Source organism: Lissotriton vulgaris, chromosome 5, assembly GCF_964263255.1.
Source record: "Lissotriton vulgaris chromosome 5, aLisVul1.2, whole genome shotgun sequence".
Taxonomy (NCBI): domain Eukaryota; kingdom Metazoa; phylum Chordata; class Amphibia; order Caudata; family Salamandridae; genus Lissotriton; species Lissotriton vulgaris.
In genome coordinates, this window is record NC_141693.1 from 811,779,905 (window position 1) to 811,797,665 (window position 17,761).

A 17,761-nucleotide genomic window follows, 5' to 3' on the forward strand; every position below is an offset into this window, starting at 1 on the left:
GATGAAGGTCATGTTGGCAATTCTGATTTGGTTGCAGTATTCCGTCATGGCATTCTTGTAGGTGGCGTGGTTTCTGGGTGTCTTGGTGTTCCTCAGTTTTTCTCTAGGAGTCTGCAGGTGCATCTGGCTTCATGGAGATCAGTGGTGAACCAGGCAGGTTTCCTGGGAAGCTGTTTGTCGGGGTTGTGTAGCGGGCGCGTTCATTCACGCATTTGGAGATGCAGGTGTGGAGTTCTCTGGCTGCGATGTTGGTGTTGGGAACCCCAACATTTGTCAGTGCTGACAGCAGTCACCTGGGAGAAGTTTGGGCCCTGGAACACATTAATTTTCAAATTAGGCACTGGCTAAGAGGAACACCCTCAAATCTTTTAATGAATGTGTAAAGAACCATGCTACGAGGGAAGGTTGGTGCCCAACTTGGCGGAGTCCCAGATGGCAGATATGTTTTTATCATAGTGAATCCATTTGGTGGGAAAAGTATGTTCATCCTTGACAGATCGAGTGATTCTCAAACTGGATAAAGTACTGCTCACTCCCATTCCACCACAGAAAATAAAGAGGGACAGCAGACCACCTTTTCAGAGATGCGTTTCTGCAGTATCTGGACCTCACCACAAGGTTATGGCCTCTTGACCTCTGGGAAGTGGAATTGTTTACATGTACTGTAAAATGTACACTGTGTATGGACAAAGGACAAGGGAATGACACTGGGGTAGGTTTATTCTATATTTTAGGGGACTGGCAGAATACTCTTGTCTCCTCCAGTAGTCCTGTTCGACCAGCTTGTGACAGGAACATTCTTATGGCACAGCTGTGTTTCCTGCATTCAAAGGAGGGCTCACCCATAGGACACTCAATTGGTTGACCCGGTGTTTTTGAAGGATAAGTATCCAAGAGCCATGTTTTCCCAACCCTCGCCCCTTTACAGAGGTGTGGTGATGACGATCGCCAGAGTTGAGGATGCTGTCACTAGAAAGGTATACTTTTAAAAACATGTGAAAGCACCTTCAGGCCCACAAAAAAGTCCAACATATTTTCCATGAGGTAGGCTTGAAGAGGAGAACTTCCGAGTATAAATACCAGTCTAATCCCAGTCTGCATCAAGGAAAATCTGGCAGGATCTGGTAGGACGGTCTAGGGTCAAATGTAATTGACAATAAGTATCTGGTTTGCAATATAATCTGCATTATGGTAAGACTTAAAGTACAATGTGATCTGAGTGACGAAGTTACACCCCAATGTTCCAGTTGCAAAAACGGAGTTGAACCTCTACTACATTTGTTTTAGAAGCATGTTATGTCTCATGTTTGATGTAAATAGATATGGCTCATAACTGATTGCCCACACTTACGCAACATATACCAGTGATGCCGAGCTTAGCGAGCACATAAAAGGGCATTTCCGCAGTCAAGTGGGCCCTCCATGTCCGGAAGAAGCAGTTACATTTTTCCTTGGGGATGTTTAGGTACCTTATGGGGTGCTAGCAATGTCATTATAAACCAATGCAAGATGTAAGGCAAATAAGACAAAGTATAAAAATACAGTAGCACACAGATATAGATAATACAATTACATCAATTGCAATCTATGCCAGATAACGTAAACAATAAATTATAAGGATCAAGACACCAACTTAAAAGTCAGGAAAACGAGGTCCAGAAAGAATGTACCTGTCGACTCATTGTAGGATGTATTTAAAAACAGTAAAACTCTGTCTCTTAGAAAATATAAAGAGTGGTCCACAATCGAGATCATTATAGCTTTAATTGAATAGCCTGTGTTCACGCTTTTAGGAGTCACTGTTTGAGCAACGTTTGTGGGCGCGCTGCAAGCTTAGCACCGTGAGCCTCTTACCCAGGTCCACAAGATTGTTAAAGCATTTCCATAGGTATTAAGCATATTTCTTTCATAACATCCTTATTTAAAAAAAAATCTGTATATGTTAGTCAACTACCCTTAGTGCTACAAAAAGCAAGCTATAAATAGGCAAAATGTAGCTGATATTACACAGAAGTACATAGGGACGTGCATGGGGAGTGGGAGCGGACAGAAACATATTACAAAAAAACGAATTAAACATTTTTAAAAAGGTTCTCACAAACTAAAGTGACAAAGTGATGATTTTGGGAGTATGAGTACGGGGTTTTAAAAAGAGCGTCACAGCAACTTTTTCAGCCAGGAGGGATTGAGTGATTTAGTCACAACAAACTTAACAGAAGTAGCACCAAGGGCTACCCGCAAACTGCTCGAACACAATTTATTTAGCGTTTTCTATACCTTAAACAATTGAGCAAAAAAAATCACACATAAAAGGGAGATTGTACAATTAGAACATCAAAACAGCGCTAAACAGTTGTCATGCTTTTAATAGAGCGCAGTCATGGAACATAATTTTTAAAAAATCGTTTTCTCAAATAACATTAAACTAGGCCTCTACTCACTTAAGAATGTGTTTGACTAACGCGTTCTGCTAAATCGTTGGGACCAGAATGTGCTCAGTAACAGACTTTTCAGCGTTACTCATTCTAAGGAATTTAATGAAAGGTCAGACAGTGTTTCTTCTATTCACTGTACATAGGCGAGTTTTGCGTGGTTCCTGGGAGTGCGAGTTTTTCTTCACAAAGATAAACATAAGCGACCCTTTCATTGGTCAAATGAGCAGACTACAATTCCCATCAGCCCTTCGCCAGTTTTGGTCACTTCCTGCCACTGGAGCCGTGGGCAGTCTACTTCAGGCAGTGTTGTGTGTACTGTAAGTAGAGTACAATGTTGAATATCCTTCCCCGTAAAATTAATATCCGTCTGCATTTCTCTAAATTGTGATCTGTTTCCCATAATGTTATGGATTATATAATATTTGTGTTGAAGTTTATATAATACTAATTCACGAGTGAAAAATTTAAAAGAAAGGACGAATATAATTACACTTGTTTAGTGCAAAGTGAGAGCTTTTCAGCAACCATTACACTACTGTCTTCTTTGCATTTTGATAATTGCCCATTTACTTAGTACCCTTTAATCCAGCATTTTTAGGTCTCTCCTAGGCAGCGCTTGTGCGGTCTCTTCAAGACATGCTGTATTCAGGATATGGGGATAAAGCCTTGTCCACTTTCTGGCCATCATTTTAATTAGCTCCTGCCCTTTGTAAATGGTGGCTTTTCATTGGTCAATAGGCTTAGTATTCCCTCCTTAGTACCGCCTTGTCTCTTCTTGCAACCTCCTATGAGGACATCCCCTGTTACATGTGTTGTCACTCCCTAGTTTTTAATTACAGCCTCAAGGCACTATTTTCTTAAATTGCTTGAGGCAGGACGCACACTTGGTCCTAAGTTAGGCTGGCAGTGTTACTTCACTCACTAGAACATCTCAAATTTATATGAGACTGTCTATAACTTTCCCTTTATCAGCTCCACACAGTGTACAACCTAATCCGAAATTAATGTAATAATTATTTTGTCACACTTCAAAGCTACTAATTATATATATGGACATAGCTATTTGAATATACTCATAGTACTGTCTTGCATACATTGCATTATGGGTAGGTTGGATTTACCATAACTTCTGCAGGGTGCAGTACCATATGTGACTAAAAGAGATTCCCTTTCGGCCCCATATGGTACTGTACCCTGCAACATGACTTGGTAAAAAGCATTGCCATTTGTAATGCCAACAACTCCAACTTTGTAGACATGCAGTGCTAGTGCCTTGCTCACTAGGGACCTCTAGGAGCAGGCTTGAAGTACTTCACATAGACATGCAGTGCTGGTGCCTTGCTCACTAGGGACCTCTAGGAGCAGCTTGCGGTACTGCACTGAGACATGCAGTGCTGGTGACTTGCTCACTAGGGACCTCTAGGAGCAGCTTGCGGTACTGCACCTAGACATGCAGTGCTGGTGCCTTGCTCCCTAGGGACCTCTAGGAGCAGCTTACTGTACTACACCTAGATATGCAGTGGTGGTGTCTTGCTCACTAGGGCCCTCTAGGAGCATTTTGTGGTACTGCACCTAGACACTCAGTGCCGGTGCCTTGCTCACTAGGGATCTCTAGGAGCAGCTTGTGGTACTGCACTCAGACATACAATGCTGTTTCTTTGCTCACTATGCAAGCATTTGCAATGCACTAAGCCTTGCATTTCTGAAAGTATGAGCTATTGGCGTTGCAATATTATTTGCAACGCCAAAAGCGCAAACTATCATAATGCAAGACCTATTGCATTGCAAATGCTTGTTTATTATCCATCTGACGACTTGGGAAATTAGGGACCACAAAAGTTTTGCTGTTGAGGTTATGCCCCTAACAGTAGTTGATATTGCCTGTTTTCTTGGGCTATAGAAAGGGTGAAGTCATTTACCCAAAACTGTTAATCTATACCACATTCATGCATTTACTTATGAACAATGCGTTACTCTCTTTACAAAGCAGTAAAGACTATTTTTATCGAGAGTAGATCAACGTATATTGTAAACTGACGTGTGTCACTGTGTGAAAGAAATACCACCAATGAAATTCAAGGTAAAGTACACCAAGCGAATATAACAGGAGCCCAATACAGAGGAGTATCATCTATCCACTCCTCTCCCATCATTTGCCACCAGGCAGACACCGCAGTGTACTACATTCCATGACATACAACATAACATACCTTCCCCTCCCACCCCTCCCCCCCAAAATAAATATAAAATAGAATCAACAGAAACTAAAAATTATATAAAAACAATGAGCATATAAATTGTCTACAAAACGATAGCCATACTATACAAGGAAAAAAAATTAACTACAGTAAAAGTCTATTATAGATCCTACATATGACAGATTATCTTGATAAAATTAACAATCTGTATCCTACATATTCTTGAAAATTCTGCAATCAACTTTCCTGCGATACATTAGTGTATATTTGTGGGGAAAGTTGTTATTATCAGTTATGTTTCCATCATCCAAAACATAACCTCCAGGGGAAGAATTCATTTTCCCTGCCAGATTAACTCCAAAGTCAATGAAAACATTACTTTCCTGAATAGTATTATCAACAAAATTTTTTGGCATGTTCCCCACTTCCAAATCACACCAAACACTCCCAATTCTACATACAATCTACTTAAAATCCAAATTTTTCCTACTGCTCCTCTTATAGAGTTGCTGAAAACTTCTACAACCTTAATTGGATCAGACAATTTTTGTGCATCTTTCCCATTAACTTTGGGAACCTTAAAACATACCCAATCCACCACTTTTAGTTGTACTATAGTGACATTTCCTCTTTTTTTCATAACCAATTTTATTGAGCAGAAGAGTATCAAGAATGTGGTATCTTCACACACCAAGATCACCACAACAGTATCAATGTAATGGTGACAAACATAGTAATCAATGAAGCAAGTGTCAATGAAGCTCAGCTTTGAAGATGCCCTAGCAGCCTACCCCAACCCCAACTACACCCCCACCCGTACCCAACACCCCCCCCCACCACACATGTACAGAAGGCAACACAAAGACGATGTACATAGAAGAAGCAGGTATAATGCACCCCGGGCTTTGCCAGTCGGGCCAGAAGTGTCACTGCGAGCAAATGTCCTCCTCCTGCTCCGCCGGGGGTTCCAAGGACAGGCCACGGTAGTCGGCCCACCGCTTCCAGATCTTGAAATGTTTGCGTGGGCAGCCCCGCGCCTCAAAGACCGGTTTTTCAAGGCCCATGAAGTAGTCTAGCCCAGCCTTCCACGCAGACAGGGGGGGGCCCTCACAGATTTCCATGCCCGAGCCAGGTCACGCTTGGCCACCACCAGGCCCAGGAGCAACAGATGGCGCTTATACATGTTGCCCCCAACCCCTTCCATGATATGCAGCAGGCCCAGCCGGTGGGTTCGAGGAAGATCCCAGCCCAGGACCTCAGCCAGGCAACTCCATACGCCCCTCCAGAATCCAGCCAGGCGACCACACGACCACACCGTATGTAGCAGGGAGCCAGGCACTTCCCCACAGCGCAGGCACTCCGACGACGCAATCAAGCCAGCCTTCCACAGACGTTCACGTGTATAATAGGCACGATGCAGGTATTTGAACTGTATCAGGCGGAGCCGAACCGCAACAGCGGTGCCGCGCGGGGACTCCAGCGCCTCCCTCCAATCGTCCTCATCTAGGGCGCCCACGTCTACCTCCCATGCCTCCCGAAGGGAGCTGAGAGTGGAGGAGCAGTGAATAACAAGTGACTGATAGATCCTAGAGACCTTCTTGTCTCCCAAGTCTCCCATAAACACTTTCGCCTCAAGTGGGCTGAACTCCGGCAGGGAGTCAAGACCGGCAATGCTCGGGGCAAGGGCATGCCGCAGCTGGAGGTAACGGAAGAACTGGGACTGAGGCATCTGGAACTCCACACGGAGTTCCTCAAAGGACTTGAGGGTGGCACCTGATACGACCTGGCCCAGTTGTGTAATTCCAATAGCCTCCCAACCCTCAAACCCGGCCAAGGCCGCCAGTTCCGGGAGCATGCCATTGTACCACAGCGGCGTTTCAGCTGTTAATTTGCCCCACCAACCCATGCGGTGCAGAGACTGCCGCCACACTGCAAATACCACTTTAGTTACTGACGGCAACCCACGGCGTATACGGGCCGAGTAAAGAATAGTGTGGAGCGTGCGATCTCCCATGAGATGTCTCTCCAGGGCATAGGCCAGGTCACTCCTATCCCCATACCACCATTCATTGAGGACAAGCAGGTGTGACGCTTGGTAGTAGGAGAGGAGGTCGGATGTGGCCAAACCACCACAGTATGTGGACAGAAAGCACGTCCTCAGGGCCACCCTGGCTGCACCGCCATCCCACAGGAAGCGGCCCAGCACAGAGTTCACCTGGCGGAACCACTCCATGCCAATGGGGTGCGGGAAGTTTTGGAGTTGGTACAACAGCCTCGGCAGCGCCACCATCTTAAAGATGGCCGACCTCCCAAAGATCGTGAGGGGCATCCTGGACCACGTTTTGACATCTGTCTGGACCCGTTCCCACACCGGCAAGACACTGCGTGCCCAGGCCACGGCCCGCGAGGCCGAGAGGAAGACACCCAGATACTTCAGGCCGTCCGTCGCCACACGCAATTCAGCGGCCCATGGGTCGGCAACCACTCCGCCATCCAGAATCCATAGGGTCGATTTAGTCAGATTAAGGCGAAGCCCTGAGACCTCGCCAAACCCCCGCATGATCTCCAAAACTCGGGGACCCGAGCGCCGCAGATCGGTGAGGAACAGGAGGACGTCGTCCGCATATAATGCAATCTTATCTGCTAGGTTATCATTCCAGACAAAGCCACGTAGATGGGCATCCATTCGTATCCGCCACGCCAGGGGCTCCATGGCCAGGGCGAACAGGTAGGGGGACAGCGGGCAACCCTGTCGAGTACCACGTCCGATTTGAAAGCGCCCAGAGACCGCGCCGGCCACACGGACCGACGCCGTAACATTGGTGTATAGGAGACGAATGTAGGACAAGAAGACAGGCCCTAGATTGAGGCGGGCCAGCAAGGTGAACAAATACGCCCAACTCACCGAGTCAAAGGCTCGGTCCATGTCCGCAAGAAGAAGTGCGGCCTGTTCATCCCTAGCACCCATGGCGTCGATCGCCGCCTGTGCCCGCCGGATATTATGCCGGGTGGCCCTGCGCGGCATGAACCCGGCCTGGTCAGGGTGGACCAGGTCGGCGATGTGGGGCAGAAGGCGGTTCGCCAGGGCTTTCGCCAAAATCTTGGCCTCGATGTTGAGAAGGGAGATCGGCCTGTAAGAGTCGTGCCGGTCCGGCGCCCTGCCCGGCTTCAAAAAGACCACAATCTCGGCATGACGCCAGTCAGGTGGCAGCTCGCCCCTAGTCCGCGCCGCCTCCAGGGCACTGCGAAAGTGGGGTCCCAGCTGGACGTGGAACTTTTTATAAAATTCGGCAGGATAACCGCTCGGGCCGGGCGCCTTCCCAGTATTCAACTGGCCAAGGGCCTCCCCAAGTTCCTCGGACGTGAGCGGGGCCTCCAAGGCTGTTCTAGTCTCATCCGGGACTGCCTGTGGGAGCAGGTCGTCCAAGTATGAGGCAATCTCGCCCTCCACCAAGGGGTCACGAGGAGCGTATTGTGCCTCGTAGTAGCGGGCAAAGCTAGCCGCCAACAGACCCGGGTCGGTCATGACCGAGCCGTCCTCCGCCGTAAGACCGGGCAGCTCTAGGGGCTGGAAAGTCGCCTGGCAAAGCCTATGCAACATGGTGCAGGACTTATCGCCCCACTGGTACACCCTGCTGCGCGTGGCGAGCCACGCCTGTCGGGCCTCCTCGTATAGAACCGAGGCATACGTCTGCTGGGCCTGCAGGAGCTGTCGCACGACGCCCTCGTCACCCCCGAGCCGACCACGCTGCTCCAGCTCCTCCACGCGGGCCGCGGCAGTCACAATGGCTTCCCGACGTTCCCGCCGAGCGGCCGCACACCAAGTTATATCAACGCCCCGGAGCGTAGGCTTCAGCGCCTCCCACACAACAATAGCATCGACACCCCCCACCAAGTTCTCGCGCCAGAAGTGATCGATCGCTTCGCGTAAATGCGTCACGTACTCCGGCCGCTGCAGCTGCCAGGCGGACATACGCCAGCGAAAGGGTTGCCGTTTAGAGGGGAGGGTCACGGTGGCCAGGACAGGGGAATGATCTGAGAGGCCCCTGGGGAGTATTGCGGCATCCCTGACACGGCTCAGACAGGCACCCGGTACAAACAAATAATCGAGCCTCGAGAAGGACCCATGCACCGCCGATACATACGTGAAGGCCTGCACTGCGGGATGAAAATGCCGCCACACATCAATCCAGCCCAGACTACGCACAGTCGCACACAATCGGGTGGGAGCAGCCGCGGGGGGGGGGGGGGGGGTCAGGCACTACATGTGCTCGCCTCAGGCGGTCCAGGCCCACATCCATGACTTCATTCCAGTCACCCCCCACCATGGTCAGGACCTCGGGGATTTCGTCCCACAGCGCAAACAGCCGCTCAGACAATGCCCACTGCAGGGGGGGAGGGGCGTACACACTTCCAAAGACCACCGGCTCGGAACCCAGCAGGCCTTTAATAAAGACAAACCTACCCTGAGGATCAATCCATTGCTTCTCATGAACATAAGCCACCCTACGGTGTACCAATATGGCCACCCCCCGTGACCCCCTCGTAAAGCCAGCATGATAAACCTGTTGATAACCAAACCTCTGAAGGCTAAGGGCCTTGGAGCCCAGCATGTGAGTCTCCTGGAGCAGGAGTACATCCACCATCTCCCTCTTCCCCCACCGCAGCACAGCCCCACGCTTGATCTTATCCAGGATACCCCGCACATTCCATGTCACCACCCGCAGGGTCTTTGAAGGAGACATAGTCGCAGTATCAGCCATTGTCAATGCACAGTCCAGAATCCGGCCCCCCTTCCCACCCTGGTGCAACCCGCAAATCAACAAAAGTCAAAGCCTCAGACACGTGTGGACCCACCCCCCCAGCCCGCAAACTCAGCACCCCCTTCCCAACCCAGAACCCCCCCAACAATCGCAACACCAGAACTCTCCCCCACGCCCCACACCCACCACCCCAATACCTCAGAAAACGTTGAAGTATCTGTCGCGGCATGGAGAGACCCGGGTCCAAAACAGAGGACCCAGGGCCCGCCATACCAATGGATCCCAACAACCCCACAATGACACACACACCACCCCCCAACAACACTCACATCCGTGAGGGTCTGAGGCCCACAAATGATACCCCCCGAGCCCCACTGCGTCCCCATGGCAATAACTGGAGTCTTCACATGGGAACCGACTGGCACATCAAGGACAGAATGAAACAGTCTCACCAGCCAAAGCAGAGCAGTTCAGTATTCAGCATACAAAGTGCGTGCAGACCCAGCAATGTTCAGCTGCCCGCATCGGAGTGCTCCGAGTCCCTGGCACCACCTGACTGCGATGCACTGGCGGAAGCCGATCTCTTCTTGGAGCGAGACCTCCGATGGCGGCCCTTCCTGTTCGGGCGATCCGTCCGCTCCGGCGACGATCCCTGGGACCTGCCCGGGTCCAGCCCCGGCTGGGCATGGGGCCTGAGTCGCACCGCCTCATCGGTCCAGCGGAACACCTCCTCCGGTGAATCGAAGAAATGGGTCCGAGACTGATATATCACCCGCAGGCGAGCCGGATACAGGAGCGAGTATTGGAGCTTGAGGCCCCGTAGCTTAGCCTTAGCGTCCATGAAGGATTGCCTCTGTTGCTGTACCATCTTCGTGTAGTCCGGGAAAATCATGATAGTATGATTCTCGAAGGCTAGTGAGCCCTTGTTCCTCGCCTCCCGCAGGATAACATCCCGGTCATGATAATTCAGCAGGCGAGCGATGACAGGTCGTGGGCGCTCGCCCTCCGGCGGCCGCTGGGTCAGAGCCCTGTGGGCCCTCTCAATCACGAAGCACGTAGACAGTGCCCCTTCGGGGAGCCAGCTTTCCAGCCACCCGGTTAAGAACCGCTCCATGCTGTCCTTCTCGCACCGCTCCGGAAAGCCAATGAAGCGGAGGTTGTTGCGCCGCGCGCGCCCTTCTGCATCTTCCACGCGGGCCGCCAGTGTCTTTTGGATGCTCTCCACCTCCGCCAACCGCTTCTTTAGGCCACCAATGTCCGCCTCGGTCTCCGTGATACGGGTCTCAGCCCCAGCGATCCGCTCCACCGCGTTGCGGAGGTCCTGGCGCAGGAGCGTGACATCCGCCCCAACTGCCCCAATCTTGGCATCAAGCATGTCTCGGGATTGGGTGATGGCTGCCAGTATAGCTGCATTGTCCGGCCCAGGGCCACCGCTGCCACCGGCCGCCCCGGCGCCACCACTCGGCCCAGTGAATTTATCGATGGGGCCATGTTTAGGCGGGCCACCTCCTCTGTCCCTGGTCATGGCACATGCTGGGCAGGGCGGACACCACCCCCGAACCTTCGGGCTCCGTCACAAGTCTTGAATGGGACGATGAGGCCCCAGAGAGGAATGCGGGCCGGCCGCCGAGATCGGGTGTCGCGAAAATCGAGGTCCCGGCGTCACCCAGACGGGACAGGCCGCACCCGCACTCGTCCCCACGAGCGGCTGTCCAAAGTACAAAAGGAAGCTGTGGCTCCGTGGTCTGTGGGCAGCCGTATCCAGTGGGCCGGGCCAGGAGAGGCAGATCGGATGCCACCACCGTCCGCCAGTCCGTCACCGGCCGCCTCGGGGCTCAAGGAACCCCGTTTCCAGACTGTCGCGGGGCCACGCCGTGCCGTCACCGCTCGCTGGTCACACAGGGGGAGAGCCGATAAGTAGGAGCTATTGGCACCGTCCCGAACTCCAGACGATCACGGCCAGAAAGATGAGCCAAGGGCGATGTAGCGGATGCCACCCGCACCCGCCAGATCGCAACTGCCACCAGGCGTCGCGAAATTCGAGGACCCCGGTCTCCGGCCGGTCACCAGGCCGCACTTCACCGCCGCCTCCCTCCGATCACAGGAAGGGAAGAAATGCAGGATCGACACACCAAAGTAGACAGGAGACTTCGCCAGATCGAAAGCAAGCACTGGGTACCCACAGCGGGCTCGGGGGTCAGGATAAATGATCGGATTAGGTCCGGGCCGGCGGGAGCTCTACAAGGCTGCGACCGCCATCTTCGCCCGCCAAGCCACGCCCCGACATTTCCTCTTTTAAGGTCCACTTTCTTTGTTCAATTCAGTTCAGTTCAATTCAACTTTATTTCGGCTAATATAGCCATAAAAGCAGGAGTACAGAGATAACAAGAAAACATTTACAGACATTAGAACATTTACTGACAAACATTTGCAGTGCCCTCACCAACAATTCATCACATATTATAGGTGGCAATTAATAGAATGGGACTAAGTAACGATTAATTCAAAACAGGTACATTTACAATACTGCGTTAAAAATCTAAATAATTTAAATAAAAGGGTTTTTTCCATGCTTAAAAAGCCAGGCTAAAAACCAAATTTAAAACTTTTAAAACCACACATTTTACAAAAAGTGAACTCCGTGCATTTTGCATTAACTAATGCTGAAAGGCGAAGGCTACAAGCACCAATGTTACATTACAGCTTGTATCCAAGCCGTTTCCTGATGAGATACACATTAAACAAGAACCTGCTTATGCAAAAAACTACCAATTGTGAGGTATTTGACTTAATAATACGCTCTGCCTCTTTGTAGGACCTGACACCCATATTTATACAAAGGGGTCTAATCCAGCGGTGCTTAGGTGACTTATATGCTGGACAAAAAAAGCAGTAAATGGACTTCGTCTTCCTTTGCCTTTAATGAGCAAAGGGAACAGAGGCCATTATCATTTTTACCTCCCCAATTGCTTGTTTTTTTTTTTGTAAAATTTTTATTTTGAGTTGCATAGGAGAATAAACAAAGGGCTGCGGGGGATCCGCACAGTACCCACAAGCAAGGCAAAATCTTTGTACGCACATCGGCAGTGACCCAAACCATACCATGAGCATATCCAGTCCAGGCTCGAGACAACATATCAATTAGGACCACTGTACACAGTGTTCTACCAGCTTATCATTGGGTCGGTCCAGCTAAGATGACCATCGCTGCAATGTGCCGGACCCCAGACCTCCAAGATCCATACAAGCGGTGCAGATAATCAATTCGTGGATCCTCCACAGCCCAAAAAACCAAAACAACCAACATCCCTGTCCCACCCCCTCCCTCCCCCCCGGTGGTGACGCCATACACTCAGCACTCAAACACATCGACATCACACTTGAAAGAGGTGCATCGACCTCAAAGAAGCCGGACATACGGCCGAGGGTAACCCCTTAGAAAGAAACGTAACCAGGGGACCCCACTGATATCGGAAATTCTTATACTGGCCCAGGAAGATGTCCGCCACTCTCTCCAGACTGAGCAGCCTCCACAGCCGCGCATGCCACAGTGAGATCGCCGGGGCCTCCTTCTTCTTCCAGGCCGCAGCCAGTGTGAGCTTCGCTGCGCCGAGGCATAGCCACAAAATCTTTTTATCCGCCCTGGTCTGATAAACAAGGCCAGGGTCACGCAGCCCTAGCAGGACACAGGCCATAGATTCATCAATGGGATAAGTCAATATGTCCTTCATGTGGGAGAGGATTTCCTCCCAGTACGGACGGATCACCGGGCAGTCCCACCAGATATGGCGGAAGTCCCCCAGAAGCCCGCAACCCCTCCAGCACTTATCGGAGGTCCCCGGAAAAATGCGGTGAAGCCTAGCCGGGCACATATACCATTGCATGACCGTCTTGAGGTGGGCTTCCCTCAAGTGCAGGGAATGGTTAAAGGTCGTCAAGTCGCGCCATAGCGCCGACCATTCCGCATCCGAGACCTCTCGCCCCAGCATTTCTTCCCATTGCCCCATATAACGAGGTCGAGGAGCTATTGCCGATTGAAGCAACAGCTGGTAAATGAAGGAAATGGCCCCCTTCATGGCAGAAGTCCGCAATATAAAGGCTTCAAACGGCGTCGGCGGTCTCGTAGCCGCCTCCACCACACCAGGTGACGTAGCCCAGTGAAGCAGCTGAACATGCCGGAATTGTTCAGTCTGGGGGACCCCATAATCTCTCATACAGTTAGCGAAGGTGAGGGTGTCCAGGCCGTGGAACAAATGGGTCAGCGCCCGACACCCCCCTTCCCTCCACACCGCAAACGGCCCTTCATGTAGCGCCGGTGGGAAAGCTGGGTTATAATGCAAGGGCGTAAACGGTGAGGGGAACGTGGTCCAACGGTCGTCTCCCGCTAGTGAGTCCCACACCTTCAACACCGTGCTGGTGGGAGTGCTGATATATGCATTGAGCGGGCGGCCCTTCTTCGGTTTCCAGGCCAGGTCCCAGATTGACCTACCGGCAACGCATCGGTCCATATGGAGCCAGTGTTTCTCGGAGGTCTGTTGCGACCACTCTACCAAGACTCTCAGTTGCGCCGCTTTGTAATATAACTGCAGGTCCGGGAGCCCAACCCCACCCACAGATCTCGGACGACGGAGAACTGCATAGGAGACCCGTGCCTGACCCCCCTGCCACACGAAACGCAATAATTGAGTCTTGAGCCGCCGAAAGAAATCGCTGCCCATGGGGATAGGCAAAGCTTGGAACAAATATAAGAATTTAGGAAGGAGGACCATCTTCACGGCATGGATTCTGCCAAGCCATGACAGAAATTTTGGCTTCCACCTATCCAATTCCGCCCGGGATTTTGCCAGCAAAGATGGGAAATTGGCCTGGAACAGCCCGCTCACCGTCGGAGTCAGATGGACCCCCAGGTAGACAATCGAACCTGAGGCCCAGGCCAACGGAGTCAGCGGCCGCACCCGGTCCCTCTCGACCTGCGACAGGGTAAGATTCAGGATGTGCGACTTGCTATAGTTGACCTTAAAGCCTGCCACTCCCTCAAATTCCAACAAGACCTCCCTGATGCAAGGTAGCGAGCTCTCCGGATCAGTAATAGAGAACAGGACATCGTCCGCGAAGAGCGAAATCTTATGCTGTTCCCCCGCGAATGGTAAACCTCGGATCCCGCCATGCTCCCGCACCGCCACAGCTAGCGGCTCGATGCTCAGCGCGAATAGCAGGGGGGACAGAGGACAACCCTGTCTAGTGCCTCGGGTATGAGCAAAGAACGCTGACATATGACCATTCACCGCAACCCGGGACCGGGGGCAGCAGTAATTAGCCCTCACCATAGTAATGAAGGTCTCCGAAAAACCAAAGGCAGTCATGGTATTGAATAGGAACCCCCAGTCCACCCTATCGAAGGCCTTCTCGGCGTCCAGGCCCACTAGGACCGCTGGGATACGAAAACGTTCCGCTTTTTCTATTAGATGCACTACCCGACGAGTGTTATCATGCGTCTGGCGCCCCTTGATAAAGCCAGACTGGTCCGGATGGATTAGCGCCGGCATAAGGTCTTGTAGCCTACGCGCCAGGATCGCCGAATATAGTTTGGCGTCCAAGTTAAGAAGCGCTATCGGGCGAAAGGAGGCGCATTGTGCCGGATCCTTCCCCGGCTTTGGCAAGACCGTAATCATTGCCTCCGCCAGGGAGCCAGTGGAGGAACCAGAGGCGGCCACATCATTAAAGAGGGTGACCAAGAAGTCGCAGAGCTCGGAGGCGTAAGATTTATAAAACACAGCAGTGTAACCGTCCGGGCCAGGCGCCTTGTGAAGCTTCAAGTTCTTAATAGCAGCTAGCACCTCCTCCCTGGTAATCGGTGCCCCTAAGAGCTCGTTCCATTCCTTAGACACCTGCGGAAGGGGCAGACGTCTCAGGTATTCTTTCTGGGCAGCCGTTTCCAGCTGTTCCCCCTTGTATAGGTCCGAGTAAAAGCTACCGAAGATGGCCGCCTTCGTCTCGTCCCGATGCTGCAGCTGTCCAGCAGAGTCGCGGATCCCTCCAATGTACTCACGTTCCCGCCTGTCACGAAGCTGTCGGGCCAAGTGCCTCCCCACCTTGTTACCACAAGAGTAGGACTGTCGGCCCAATCGCAGTAGGGTGAACTCCGCCCTGTTGCTGTAATGGGCCCTCAATTTCCCCCGTACCGCCGTGAGAGGCCGGAGGGTCACCCTCGAGGGGTTGAGTTTATGCGCCTGCTCTAGAGAAGCCAGTTCAGCCTCCAGGGCCTCCCTCTCCTTGCGTCGCATCCTATTGAGTTGTGCGTTAAGGCCCAAGCAAGTGCCCCTGATGGACGCCTTAAATGCATCCCACGTGTTGGGCACTGAGGTATCAGACGGGGGATTGAGGGCAAAGAACTCCCTAATGGCCACCCGCAGCGCCTTGTTAGAAGCCTCATCCCGAAGCACCGAAGCCGGGAAATACCATTTCCGTTGCCCGGCGCCTGCCGACGACCAGCGCAGAGTAAGTACCAGCATGCTGTGGTCCGAGACCGAGAGGGGCAGTATGGTGGAGTCAAGGACATCTCCTCTAAGAGCCTGGCTAAGGAATATATGGTCCAGTCGTGAATAGGAGCGGTGTACATGAGAAAAAAACGCGTAATCCTTGGATGTTGGATGCAGAAACCGCCACCCATCAACCAACCCCATTTCCGCAACTTTTTGCCGTGACATCTCTGAGAACACACCAGTATCTGCCCTGCGAGCGCCAGAACAGTCCAGCGCCCCGTCCCACACCAAATTACAGTCCCCCATGAGGAACAACTGCCCTTCAACAAAATCACCCACTTTATGCAGTAAGCCTTGCAAAAACTTATTCTGGCCAGAATTAGGAACATACAGCACAACAAAAGTACAGAGCCTCCCCTGAACCAGCCCCTTCACCATCAACCAACGGCCCTCCCTGTCCGTGCGTATCGCCTCAGGCTGAAAACGCAGCGAAGCATGGAAGAGGAGGGCCACCCCCTTGTGCTTTGTGGACGCAGAGGATCTGTATATTAGGGGATATGCCTTATGCTTAAGACGCAGCTCATCTGTGCGTGTAAGGTGAGTTTCCTGCAGGCCCACTATATCTAATTGGTGGTCCGTTATATATTTCCACACCCTTTGCCTTTTCTGCGGAGAGTTCAGTCCCTTAACATTCCAGGTCCCTATGCTAACAGGCATCGTGAGACAAAAAACAAGAATCCTCTATGACTCGGGGGCACACCCCCCACCCCTGCCGGAAGATGCCCCGGTCACAACACGTGTTAAGATCAGGCTCCCGCCAACCCTCCGCCCTACTATCCCAACCTCGAGTCCCATGCCTACCCGCCTCGCATCTCCCACCCCAGCAGCACCTCCCATCCACCCTCTCACCACCACACAACACTATCCACCACACGTCCGCGTCACCACCAACACCCCCCCTCACCCCCAACCCCAACACCCCAAACAGCCCCTCCAAGACCCTCCCCCCCCCGGAAACCCCCACACAAACCATCGAAAGTCCAAAAGAGTCCTCCACAGGATGGCAAGGAGACATCGGCCGATGTCCCCCACACACCTCGTACCTGGGTGTCTTCCCACAAAGTACATACGAACCCATGGTACCTGCAGGGGTGCGCCCCTCCGGCGCCAGCCAGATCCGTCTTCAGAAATCACGCCGCCCCGGAACTAAGCTGAGAGGCAGACAGCGTGGCGGTGGCAACCGAGGCCACCGCGTCGTCCCGTTCTTGCATGCTGGTGGTCCCGTCAGGCACCCTCCTCCCCCCCTCCCCGCCCACCCTGTGCCAGGAGGGGGACCGTCGCCGGCCCCTTGCAGATGGACTCCTATCGCCAGGTGAAGCATCCGGTCCGTCGATCCCCAGTAGATCCATTGCCACTTGAAGGGACCTGATCTGTTCAAGCCTGTTGTTCCAACGAAATATGATGCGAAACGGGTGGCCCCAGGAGTAAGCAATGTTGCGGTCCCGCAGAAAGGCAGTCACTGGTCTGAACTCACGCCGTTTCCGTAGAGTAGAAGCTGCCAAATCCTGGTACAGCTGCGGATGGTGCCCACGAAACTGGATAGACGCAGCCTCCCGGGCCTTCTTCAGAATGCGCTCTTTCAACTGAAAATCGTGGACGCAGACTAGGATGTCCGGCGGAGGGCCCCCCCCACGCCTAGGAAGACCAACTCTATGGGCCCTGTCCATCTTGACATCAGTAATTTCTTCGTCGCCCAAGATCTGCTGGAACAGCGCCAGGACATAGCCTCTCAGATCGCCGGACTCCCCGTCCCATGGTACCGACTTAATACGGACGTTGTTCCGCCTGGAGCGGTTCTCCAGGTCCTCCGCATGGGACTGCAG

General features: G+C 52.2%; 1 protein-coding gene across 3 annotated transcripts in view; it reads left to right on the forward strand.

Moving 5' to 3' along the window:
• The first annotated feature begins 2,704 nt into the window (after window positions 1-2,704).
• Window positions 2,705-17,761, forward strand: part of NUDT13 (nudix hydrolase 13) — a 756,871-nt gene continuing 741,814 nt past the window's right edge. The window contains exon 1 of one of the 3 annotated variants that reach the window (XM_086922288.1): window positions 2,705-2,752. The gene's annotated coding sequence lies outside the window, so the exon portion shown is untranslated. The remainder of the gene's footprint in view (window positions 2,753-17,761) is intronic. The other 2 variants (XM_086922286.1, XM_086922287.1) reach the window with 2 other exon arrangements.